Source organism: Montipora capricornis, chromosome 5, assembly GCF_036669925.1.
Source record: "Montipora capricornis isolate CH-2021 chromosome 5, ASM3666992v2, whole genome shotgun sequence".
Taxonomy (NCBI): domain Eukaryota; kingdom Metazoa; phylum Cnidaria; class Anthozoa; order Scleractinia; family Acroporidae; genus Montipora; species Montipora capricornis.
In genome coordinates this window covers 13,217,362-13,230,720 of record NC_090887.1, presented here as the reverse complement: position 1 = coordinate 13,230,720, position 13,359 = coordinate 13,217,362, and positions in this window count along the sequence as shown.

Here is a 13,359-nt window from a genome sequence, read left to right as displayed (position 1 = left end):
TAGCTAAATCAGTCTTGAACAAATGACCCACGCTCAGTGTTACCAGACAATTAAAATGAACGCGCACCATCGCAAAACGTCACAATACCACTTGTCTTGAGCACGCATCGGTCTACGATTAAACTGGCCTTGTTTTTTTCCTCCGGCCTCTTGAGGCCCAAGGTAAAATATGCAAACGCGTTTGACTGTGTATGAGAATTTGGTATTATCAGCTGAGAAGATAATACTAAATTGACCGCTGATGTTAGGTCAGGCGTTTTTTTTTTCGAGACAAAAAACCAAGAAATTTCCATAGACGCACAGCGGTAATTACCACGTACAATCAGAATGCGGAAAGAATATTTGCCCTCCCCTCCCAGTCGAGTCCAGCGTGCATTGAAATTAGTATGTTCCCCGGCCAGTGAAGTTTTAATTTAAAATGCTGCGAAATTAATAAGAGAGGCCTCTGTCAGTAGGAAATTACTTCATTCTTGAATACTGAAATACTTATTGGGTAAGTTGTTTGTATTTATTAATTTACAGAAAGAGTTGTTAAAAAAACTTCTCTGCAAGCAAACGAACGCGTTTAGGATTTTGCATTTTGGGTTACATCTCTACATGCTCTACGGGTTTATTTCGAACTTACAAAGTGGCCAGCTCCCATTTGGCTTGATAGCTCAATCGGTGGAGCCCCGTGTCGCTATACCGTACAGCACAGAAACGGCCACTTTCGTTTTGTTGTTCCAAGTCAACGGATAAGAAATATCTTCTTGATGTTTGGTTAAAGGAAGGTACTGGTACACAAAAAATTGCAACATTAACATTTAATCAGGAAATAATGGAAATACTTATTAACCCCACAATTACTCAAAATACTCAACAAGTAGGAACACAACAAGTAGGCTAAAAAGGTATAAATCATCAAGTGTCAGCTTGTTTGAAAATTCATTTTCAATTTGTTGTTTTGAAAATCCATTTTCAGAGCAAGGGCATTTTGAAAAAAGTTCTGGTTAAAGGGGACATTAGTGGATGTGGGGGTTGTTAGCTCATTGACTCCACTGACAAGTAAAATTGTCTGGCGTTAGGCAGAGTAATATCCATTTAGGTCCTGTTTACATGGAGGTGGGTTAACCCCGCTGAGGAGGCGGGTCGCCCGGTCCCCCGGTCCCCCACACCCTGTAACCCAACCAGCCAGGATCGCGTTTTGCCATGTAAACACTTGAAGGTGGGGACGCCTGCCAAGCTGGAGTCGGCTCGTATTTAGCCCTTATAGGCCAAATCGGAAAATACCATAATACCCTTTGTTTGTTCCCCCAAATTTTGCATAAGCATTGTTTGTGTTTTCTCTTAGGAGCATTGTAAGTCCCAAGAGAAACTGAAAACAATGCTTGTGCAAAATTTGGGGGAACAAACAAAGAGTATTATGGTATTTTCTGACGTGGCCTATTAACCGAGCAGGAGGTCTGTATGGGAGAATCTTGACCGAGGTTATGAGTACAGACCGAACGCAGTAAAGTCTGTACACACGAGCAAGGTCAAGATTCTCCCTTACAGACTGACTAAGCTCGGGTTAATAAGATGTTTATTATATAGCAAACAAGAACAACTTAATTCATTTAATGTAACTAGTTTGTAGTAACTGACATTTTGCTTGTGAGTGGCGATGAGCTGAACTTAATTCTGCCAAAGTTTGCTCGTCTTCCTTACTTTTTTTTCTCGTCATGCTTTTTGGCACTTCCATAAATAAATCTTGGTAGAAGAAAATACTCAATATTTTTGCATTTTAGTTTGCGACTTTTTCACAGCAAAACAATACCTATCTAGACCCCGATCAATATCGATTTCAGCCAATCAAATTCGATAATTTGGTAGTTCCCAGTCCTTGTGAGACAGAGCCATATGATAACACAATACACCTCGTTCCCAGGGTCTCTTGTCGAACGACAATGGAGACCCTGGGAACAAGGTTGCACAAAATACTGCCTTTGGCGGAGGCGTTGCAGCATTAAAAGTGATAAAAAGAAGCCACAACAATGATAAGTTGAGCAAGAGTAGCTTAGAGTAGAAAGAGTATTAACCGCCAAAATGCATCCTCCACCTGCCATTTTGCCTGTTTACGTTTTTGGTGAATATGCAGAAGCCGGTTTTGTCTGCATCAGGGGAGATCCAATCCTTTTATTTGCCAAACAGGTCTTTTAAAAACACTACATTGAATCTTAAGGGATTTAGCCCAAGTTAAACCATTCTAAGTCTGTTCAGATTTGACGCATGTAATGGAGGAAACATCCTCCTAAAGGCATTTGTACAAAGATCGTTTTCATGAAGTAAAGGAAGCAGAATCAAGCCACAATGACTAGACAAAATTTGTAAGGTTCGTACAAACCCTTGTAATAAAACTTGTGCTAGTTGACGTGAAATTAGAGATAACGTGAGGAGATTTTTAATAACATCCAAGTTTTTCATGGTTATGCCTTTTGTAATGACCTAATTTTCCTTTCAGTGGAGACAAAAATGACTGTCACTCTGTAGCAGTCTTGGAGGTTTGAATATGGCCCAATTCCCATACCTTTACTGTAAGTTATAACCATAAATAGAAAGCAAGTGGTCCTTTGTGTTTGTAAGTGCTGTGTGTCCTCGTGTCTGGTTGTACTTTTGCTTGGCTCAATGTCTTTGTCCTTGCATGCACTCTTCTGTACCTGTGTCCAGGTGTTTGTACATTCTCTTGCAGGGGCGGATCTAGGGGAAGGGTGCAGGGGGAGCACATCTCCCCCTCCAGCTATGCCATTCCTTAGTGGTGCACCCCCTCCTAAGAAAAATCCTGGATCTGCCCCTGTCTTGGGTGCATGTGTCTGTGTCTGCATGACCTCTTTTGCACCCATGTGTCAGTGTTTATATGTACTCTACTGTCCCTGTGCCTTAGTTCTCTATGTATTGTTCCCATGTGGCACAGACTGTGCTCCTGTGTACTCTTGTTTGCCTGCGACATAGTGTTTGTATGTAACCTTGCACACCCTTTCCTTGAATGTACTCTAATGTAACTGTGCCACAGCATTCCACCTATCGTGCGCCTGTGACACAATTCTAGTAGGTGCTCATGTGCACCTGTGTCATAGTGATTGTTTGTCCTCTTGTGCACCCGTTTCCTTCTGTTTGTGTATACCCTAATGTACCTTTGCCTTAGCAGTCCACTAGCGGTTCACGTTTAATGCGCCTGTGACACAGTACTTGCATGTACTCTTGCACACCTGTATCAGTGTATGTGTCTACTGTTGTTCACCAGTGTCTTACTGTACGTTTGTGTGTACTCTAATGCGCCTGTGGCGTAGCGTTATACGTATTGCACGCCTTTGACACAGTGCTCGTATGTACTCTTGTGTTCTGCTGTCTCGGTGATGGAACGCTATTCAGTCCTGTGCGCTCAGTGGTATGTTAGAGTTTTTATGTACTCTTGTGTCCCTATGTCTTTGTATCTCTGAAATCCTTTTGATCTCTCAAGGACTCGCCTCATGACCCGAAAATTATACGCGAATGATTAATTGTCGGCAACAATGAGCGATTATTTCGAAATCCGCAAATTATTGTAATGTTAGTCTTGGAGAAAGTTTCAGCTGATGTCGAAATTGTGACCGTATTGCAAGACATTTGGAGCAAGACACGCATTTTTATCTAGTCCAAGAATTTTGAAGTAATCCTTGGTTTTCATGCACATGATCATCGACGACGTTTTGAAACCGAAAGAAAAACGTTTGCGGAAGATTTGAGTCGATTTTGCCTTATGACGTCACCTGAAAAACCAAGGATTGACGTTACGGATTGTATGCTGAGTCATGAAAGTCTCTCAGATTTTCAAACTAATCGTCTCTACTAGTGAAAAGATATTTAACGAGACAAATGTGGTAGTGTGAAGACAAGTTACTGCCATTTTCATAATTCTGCGCCGGCCAAAAATCGACTCCCCCTGCGGGAGTTCGAATACGATTATCATATCTTTGTAGAGGTTCTTCAGTAAAAAGATTCGTATAGATTCCATCGTTTTGCATCGGCGTCAAGTTCGAATGTACGATCGCGAATTAAGTGGGAATCAAAGATGCGGATTGGTAGTTATGTCACGCATCATTTGATTTCAGCATCAACTCTCGGCTTGGCGTCGGAAGGGTTACGTTTTTACAAACGTTGGCTGGGCAGCACTTATGTTTCAACAGACTTAACTTGTACTTGTACATGTTCATTGCCGTGACTTTAACATCTTCAGTTCCCACGGCCAGCTCCTGTCTGACCTTGTAGCTCAGTCGGTAGAGCAGCGGTGATCTACCCGAAGGTCGTGGGTTCAATTCCCACCCTGGTCAGAGTTTTTCTCAGTCCTTGTGTGGGCCCATTACCATTAGTAAGTCTGTTGGCGTCGGAAGTTTGATTGATGGAAGCCAAGACGCTGCTTGCCCGTTGCCGCTTGAAGATGAGATTCCGCAGAAATATGAACATCGCAGTAATTGGGAAAACAGCTCACTTCCGGTTGCCGTTCGTTGCTAAAAAAATTCGCGTGCGTAAGCTCCCTATTTTGGGGCGCAGCGCGTGCAGGTTTTAACCAGCACGTCATAAATGCAAGGCATCACGACCTAGAACTTTGATTACTTTTGTTGTCGCTATTTCCTGTTTGCTATAAGCCGAGTACTCTCGCTCGGATCATTGCCGTAATTAAATGCCACAGGAGGAGCTGATATGCATATTGCTGGTTACTTTCATTTTACTTTGGCAAAAAGGTATGAATAGTGCTTTCGCAGATCCTATTGGATCGGAGGACGGTATTTATATCCGTTGTTTCTATTGGATTTGTAATCGTATTCATTACTTTCTCAGCCAATCGCGAGAGTCGTTGTAACACTCGCCAAATTCACCCACTTTCAGGTCACAAATTCTCAGCCAGAGCTTTGTTCGTTGTAAGACTTCCAAAAGACGCAACAAATTCTTCAACAGGAAGTACCACATCCAAATAAGTCAGGTCTGATACAAAAAGGGTGCATCTGGAAATTTTAGACAAAAGCAGGACAATGTTTATGTACGTTAAGGCTACGATTTTAAGTGGCAATTGTCTAGCAATGGCCTCCCTGCGAAAGCGCTGCATAACTAACAGCTCATTGTTATCACTTATCAATGCTTGTTTCGAATATCGCTTAATTAAAGTGTATTTGTGTTGGGTTTCTCTTTCAGCTTGTGCCCAGAGTTATTACGACCTCTACTCGGACGACGAAGTTTATCGAAAGACAAGCGATGGAATTCTTGAAGTCGGTAGGTTCTTAATCGCATGCAAGTGAAAACACAGAGACTCCGAAGCATTGTGGACTTGAACCGGCGTCGCAGAGGTCATAGGTTCGAATCCTGTTGGAGCCGTCTGAATTGTTTCACGTGTCTATAATTAGAGACAATTTCTTAAATTTTACAGTTGAGTACGAGGATCGCTACATTTCGTCTATAATCCGGCAGGTACAAACACAGGTCTCAGGTCACAGGTCTCGTTCACGGGTCTCTTTTTTACCAATACGCAAACAAACTAAAACATTCATCAAGGCTAACCTTAGGCCTAATTAGACCTAAACAAGAGTTTTTAGGCCTAAGGTTAGCTTTAATGGATGTTTAGGTATGTTTCCGTATTGGTAAAACAGAGACCTGAGACCTGGGACCTGTGTTTTGTACCCGCCTCTACAATCCGCACTTCTTTCATTCAAAATTACCGTAGTTTTTCGGTTATAAGGCGCAGCATTTTTTCTCAAAGAAATTGCTTGTTGTCCCCGAATGTGAACTAAACTCAAGGTGCGTCTTAGAGGCGAGTACCTTCTTGCAACAAAACTCGTGCAGCTCCTTTGCCGCCATCTTGTATCTTAAATTCGTTCCAGTCTTCCCCTTCCTGGGATTTCGCACTAAAGTTCGTGATGATATGATGGCCTTCAATTCTAAGCGTTGTGCAACAAATACACCCGCAAGTAAGTACTAATAACAGCAAGATTTAAAGGTTTTCTCAAAATTTTAGTTGAATTTTGCTGTAAATCATCTTCCGACGTCATTTGGAATACTCAGAAAAAAGAATTATGCGATTGTTTAGAGTGCGAGTAGGCTGAGCGAGCGAGCTGTCACAAATTAGCCAATCAGCGCACACCCGAAGTAAACATTGATATAAACAGTAAGCCACGCAATGGAGTGACCCGAAAACACTGAGCCCGGTCCATAGACCCCTCTACGGACTGCCTCACGGGCCGGTCCACGGACTACCCCTACGGACCCCCTATACGGACCAGCTTGAAACAACATAGAAATGAAAATAAATAAAAACTAAAGATTTGACTTACCGGTTGTCTGGATAGACCACTCGTGTCGGCGAAATGTCAACCGTTACGCTCTGCAAATTTAACAGACTAAGGCTCAGGTTCGGGTGTAAAGTCTATCAATCACACATTGCCCCTTCCTTCGCCGTTAACCGGAATGCTTCGAAAAAGATTGTATTTTCTTTCCTTCGCTCCGCCATTTTGTTCGGATCATTCTCCCGCTTGTTTGTGAACTCGCCCCAAGCTTCACGATCTCTCTGTTTCGAACAAAATGGCCGAGGGAACTTAAATATATTGCCGGTCTTCTTCGAAGCAATGGGAATCGTAATAGGACTAATAGAGAAATGCCTTTTCCCTGTCCGCATCTCCCGGTGTATGAGACTCGTCTACCACAACTGCCACCACATTTTGGTAAAGCGAAGCAGAGTTATCGTTTTTGATTTATTTTAATGGAATACAGGCATTACAACTACTGCATTACAGTTTAATTCTAGACAGATAGAAAAGATATTCTAATAGCTACAACACTTATTTCAAAGCCTTATCGAGTATTTGTGATTACAGATACGTATTTCACTAATTAAATGATTTGAAAATTGGAATATTTTGTTTTTAAGTGTATTGGAGTATTGCGGAGTTACCAGGAGATCGAGCAATCAATTGTGAAGGCCGCCTTTTCCGCTTTACTAAATACTTGCTAAAATCGTGTAGAGTTCCTTTATCGTTAGATCAGCAACTGAGGCGGCCGATAGGCCCAAGCTTCTGTCAAAATGCGATCAGCGATAATTTTTTTGTAGAGGACGGGAAACTACCCACATGATGTGGCCCTCGTTGTATTTTGACCGCTACTAAAGACAGTTAGAAAATTAAACTTTTCCCGAATCCTGTGAATAACAAATACAGAGCTTCCTTTCCTTCCAGCAGAGAAGCCATTGCATCGCGTTGCGTTGCGGTAATCAAGTGCACAGTTCTACGATTTTCTCATACGCATTTCTGATCACCTTACCTCTGCGAAGCGAAGTAGCGTTCTTGCTGTCGGAGCCTGTCAATGGTGACGTCATCAAGTAATTTAATTTCAGCCAATCAGTATTTTACGTCCAAAATTTGGATGCGACAGCCATGCGGGCGGGCTCTCATTCTACCCTCCAACCCCAGTCCCTCGGAGAGCCTGCTCGAAGGCTAGCGATTGTTGGACATGCAAAGTCCCTTTAATCTGCAACAGGAGCTCATTAAGAGGAGCCTCTATCTCCCATACTTGGCCTCGGAGTCAACCCCTTCCCGAGTAGATTTATTTATAGAACACCTCCCTTGGGAGATTCAGCACGCTCACTGTTGTAAAAGCCAATCAAAACAGAGCTATCTCAGCGTGAAGGGAATTATGATACTTTTCGCGGGAAAAACCTGTTCCTAAAAATAAATTTAGGGTTGATTCAAGGAATTAGAGGAGATAGAGGCTCCTCTTGATGAGCTCCTGTCTGCAATATTTCTGGTCAGTTGCACAGAAACTACAAATGTAGCTTCAAGGACAATACATGAAGTTCTTTGGCCTAAGGAGACACTTTGATGGAATATTTTACCTCGAATGAGGCGGCGAGGGCTGATTTGAATATAATCAAATGATTATGAAAATAGAAGTTGATATAGATTAATAAACAATGCAGAAGTGAATTAAACAAGCCAGCGCAGCCCTCGCTGTTTACTCTTTCGGCGCACACGCTCAGCTCAAACCTGAAAAGAAGCTTTTATAATCTCTGTACGGTGGCCAATTTACATTATCAACTCCGTTGATAAAACCAAATTTTTGTATCAAACCTGAAAGCTTGTTTTCTTTTACAGCACCAGCTGCTCTGAAGTCTTCAAGCCTTGCTGCTAAGAACCAAACTGACAATGAAATTCCCCACGATGTTAGCCATCATAAAAACTTACCAAAAATTGCAGTAGTTGTCTTGTTGGCGATGGCTGTCGGAATCTTTATTGCAATGTGGCACGCTAATTTTATGCGGAAAAGGTAAACCTTCGCTCTTGGCAACAAACCATTTTATGCAGCTGTGAAGGCGAGAACAGAAGCACACGATCCCCTGTGGTGAAGGTTCTATATCAGTGGTATGAAAATTATCCGAAACCGAAAAGAGCCAGGCTGATTGAAGCCTGTCTTTCAAAGGGCACTGTCATTTTCAGCATGCAGGGTTTTAGCTTGTAAAAGCCAGATGAAGGAAGGCAGTGTCTTTCGAAAGACAGGCTGAAGATAACATATTCTTTCACCGTGCACATGGCCCTTTCCATTTTAGGGTTGGGTGTGGCCGAGGGATCCTGGGTCCGGGCAGCTCAATCTTACTCCTTCCCAGTGCCACCCGACCCCAGGAGCCGCTGAAGGTTGGAAACGAGCTCCAATTGGCTTGCGGGATACACGAATTTCCAGTTTTTTCTTTGGTTAGCATACAACAGCCATACCATTGAATTCTTAAGTTGTTCTGAATTAACGATTAATGTTAATTTGGAAAATGGTCAGCACAAAAGCTTTCAGAGGCTGAACAGGGCCAAGGAGAGGGCCAAGAGGCTCTGGGAACAAAAATGCCATTAATCCACGCCGCGATCAAGATAATCTAGTTCAACTTGAATTCAAAAGATAGTGTCAGAGTTAGTAAAAAGCAACGAAGTCTCTCAATCAAAAAGAGGGAATTCTTTTTTTTACACAAAATGAGCTTTTAACCCTCGTTCAGTTTTAGTTATGCAAGGATTTTGTATTTATGCAAGTCTTAAGTGAATGAAGTGATATATGAAATGAATCATATACTGATCTACGGATATGAAATCAAGTAAAGACATGATCCTCGCAGTTATGGACGCAATTTTTGCAATTGCGCAGAGAAGCCTTGCGATACCGGTGCGACGCTCTAACCAACTGACCTATGAAGCCACTGACGTTTGGATCTGGTCATTTCATATCCGCAGTTCAGTATATGATTCATTTCATGTATCATTTCTTTCACTGATCATTCCTCACGGGAAAATTCAAACCCACAAATGACCAGCTCCCATCGACATTGGCTTCATAGCTCAGTTGGTTAGAGCGTTGCACCAGTATCGCGAGGATACGGGTACAAACCCCGTCTAAGTCCTGAATTTTTCAGGCTTCTCTACGCAATTGCTAAAATTGCGTCAATAACTGCGAGGATCATAGCTTTACTTCATGTCTTAAAAGCCCACCTTCAACCGACAGGCCTTTAGACCGTTTGTTTTTGTTATGGAAATTCGCATTGCTTTTCACAGCCATCTGATTGGATGAATTTCAGATTTGGCTAGATTTTCATGTATAAGGATTGAAACGTGTAACGGCCCCTTGTGTGCTGGGAAACAAGCTTCCGATTATTCAATTAGTTAAGTACCATATTTGGAACAACAAGAGAGAAACATTCAACCAATCAGTTCGAAAGAACACCGTTACGCAATACCACCAATGTTCTCGCGCGAAATTAATTGGAGCGAGGGGTTTCCAAATATGGTACTTAGCACTGGATATTCGGAAGCTGTGAACGCGCGTTACATGTTTTAACCGTTATGGGTTTCTGACGGGACACAAATCCTGTTGGTTGAAGGTGGGTCTTAAAGTCTTGCAAGCGATAAACCATCTACAAAAGAGTGGTTCCCTCTTGGCTAGAAACGAAAGATCGCTTTGGGCTTGTTTTATCCACAGAAAGCGCCTGTTGTTACGGAAGGACTTTGGAATGACGAACCGAGACACTTATTTATCAAGTTCTGCTTTGTCGAACGATCCTCTTAGAAGGTAATATAAATATCTGGTGTGTATAATGAAGCACAACGTCGTAGTAATTTTACAACTTTGCGTTTTCAAGAAAGATCATCCTTGAAATGAAACATTTTTCAGCCATAACGCGGGAACACTTGTCACATTTTTCCGTTCTTTAAAAAACAATTTCCTTATGGCTTAGGTAACGTAGTACAAGGAATAGTATTTCGTAGCTCCGTGCCCTATGAAAGGATAGCTGCCCAAGAAAAATGGATCTTTGTGGAACATTTATCACTGTAAAACGGCATTCAATAGTTTATTATTTTGTTTGTACCACGCGTAAATAGATATACATAAACTAAGTAATAGACTTAAGAAAAGTACAATTCCCCCTAGAAAATAACTAAGAAGCTAATCTAGCTAGGAAAAAAATGTTATGTCTAAAGGAAAAACTTGATTCAGGGAGGCACAAATATAATGGTAAAAGACAGGCAAACACAAAGAAAACAACAACAAAGAAAAAAAAAGTTAATTAATATAACGTAATAAGAGGCTTTGTAAAAGCGAAGATCTTTTAGGCTCTTCCATATTATTCCAAAGAACAGCCCCCTTAAAACGAATGTTGAACTTCTTATAATAAAATTTAAACATAAAGACACAAGTAAGATAATAAATAACATCAAGAAATTTTCTAATGTAGAAATGTTTAAAAATAGGGGAAGTATGAGCATAATAACAAAAAAAAGTAATAACTCGAACAGCCGCCTTTTGCAGAACAATATAATAATAGGATGTAAAGTGGCTTGATAGGTGTTTCCCCAGATTATAAGACCATAAGTTAGAAAAGAATAAATGAGAGAGTAATATAATTGAATTAAAATATCCTGGGAGACAAAAGGACGAAGTTAAGCTAAGATTCCAATGCTTCGGGAAATCTGTGTTAGGGTTAGCTATAAGTGGTGAATGTGCTCCTTGAATTTAAGGTGAGAGTCAATGAAGACGCCAAGATATTTGACATAATCCTTCTATTCAGTAGATTCGTTATTTACAAGTATGGAAATGCATATGGATTTAGAGCAGGATGAAAAATAAGAAAGTTCGGTTTGTCAATATTTAGAGATAATTTTAATGTGACAGCAAAGCCGATTATGAATATTCTTCAACTCTAAATTCGTCTTTGTTTCAAGAGATTCCAAAGATGAATCTGCATGCGAATCTCAATGTGCGAATAAAGGAATAATCAAGACCAGCCCATCTTAATAGATAGACGCAATTAAATTAAGAAACGAAAATTTTTAAAAAACTCGTAAATGGTTTGAACCCAGGAGTCATATCATAATTAAGTAAGTACGATCGTCCGGGTGAGTGTAGCCCTGAGAAGGACTGTCTGAGATAACATTGACAATGTCATCTCAAACATTCCTTCTCAGGACTACACTCACCCGAACGATCGTACTTTAATAAGTAATACTTAATTATTATATTAAAAAACTCTTGACCACCAGGTCCTGTTGCTTGAAGCATGGTCAGCGGTGATTACCATGACAACCTAGAGATTTAGATACGACCAAACCACTGGTTAGTTCGAGCCATGCTTCGAGCTACTTAGTCCAGTTTGACAAAATCAGTTTCAACGGAACAAAGAAATGCTATCTGACGAAGTTTTATAAACAAAAAAATTTCCTTACATGAATTCATTTGTCACTAGCTTGTCCCGGTACGATTCGTTCCGTATTCCTATGCCTGACCCCATATCCCATGAAACGTATGTGACTCCACCATCAGGAAACTCAGCTCATAACGTGACTCCAGAGAACAAAAAAAGCAGGTATGACACAACGTGAACTGACAGCCCTCGAGAAAGCTCTCCTTTTGAGTCTTGTCCAAGGTCAAGCGCCCATCAGAGTCAGAAAAGTGTTTATTTTTAATACATGAAACCTGAGCTGAACCAAACCCAAGCCATTTATCCTCCGGAAGGCCCCAAACCCAAGGTTTATGAAACCACAGCAAACGTAGCATTCACAATTAAATGATATTGAAATACCTGGAACAAAACCTTTTATTCCCAAAGGGTTCGAATTGGGTACAACATTGAGTTGGGTTTTAGGCCTATTGTTTATTTTCCGGCAAAACTTGGTTTAAAAATAGACACTTTTCTGACGCTGATAAGCAAATATTACTCTTGGGTGATGCACTCATGCGGAGATCTATTTTCGGCGATTGATGCAATTAAGCCGGGAGGTAACTGGCCAGTCCTCGTGCGGTTTGCTTCTCGCCAAAAATAATCGTATGAAGCAGTATATCCTTGACTGAACCTTTGCGCGTATCTTTATATTTTTAGAACTAAACCTTAAGCAGGAGACACCATTTACATCAATTTGCATAATTTGCATACATTGTTTTGATATTTTTGTCTTCTTTTGGCAATAACTTTATTCTGATTGGCCACTCTAAACAGTGCGTGAAGAGCCGAAGAACTCGTGGTGTTTTAAAAATAGAAAGATAAGCGCAAAGGTTGACTCATAGGACTTGAATGGGAGAGGTAAGCCAAGCCGCTACTCATGGTCTCCTGTATTGTGCTAGACCCCAATCACGGGTGTCTTTGGGGGTATTTACATGAGACCGGGACAAACGCAGACCGCTGTGACTTTGTCTTGGTTGCTGAACCGAGATGAGAAACTCTCGTACCAGCCTGTGAGTTCGTACCGTTCCTATAAATGACAACAAATCTCAGACCGGGTGCAGAAATTTCAAGCTTGTATGCTTTTACGTAAGCGATATATTTATTAGACAAAACCTATCATTTCGTCCCGAAACCAGGTACCAAGCATTTCGTGCTGGTTTCATGAAAACGGCTGAAAAAAATTCACACCGGTCTGAGTTCGTGCCGGTCTCGTGTAAACTGACCCCTTAACTCGCAGAGAAGTTTGAAATGTTTAACAAGGTCACAACCGTTAAAGCAAAAGATCCAAAGGATTTTTGAAGACCAAAAGTTTTTTTTTCTTTTCAGTAAAAATTGAAGACTTATTTTCTCTTCTTGCGCGTTCTTCCACACATTGAAGATTCACGTGTTCTTGACCCGGAGGGTCCTTTGTCTTTCTTCGAGCAAAGTATTGTTACATTTGAGGCTGAACATGCGAATAGGTTATTTGTTAATAAATGTCAGGGTTTAAAATTACGTTTTGTCTTGTTTATTACAAACCGCAAAGTACCACACGAAGCCTTCAGTTTACTAAGACCGATTTCCGGTTTCAAGGTAGGCAAGCTGTCACGACTTCGGTCACTTTATCCACAGAGTCTGCGTTTTCAGTCAGCACA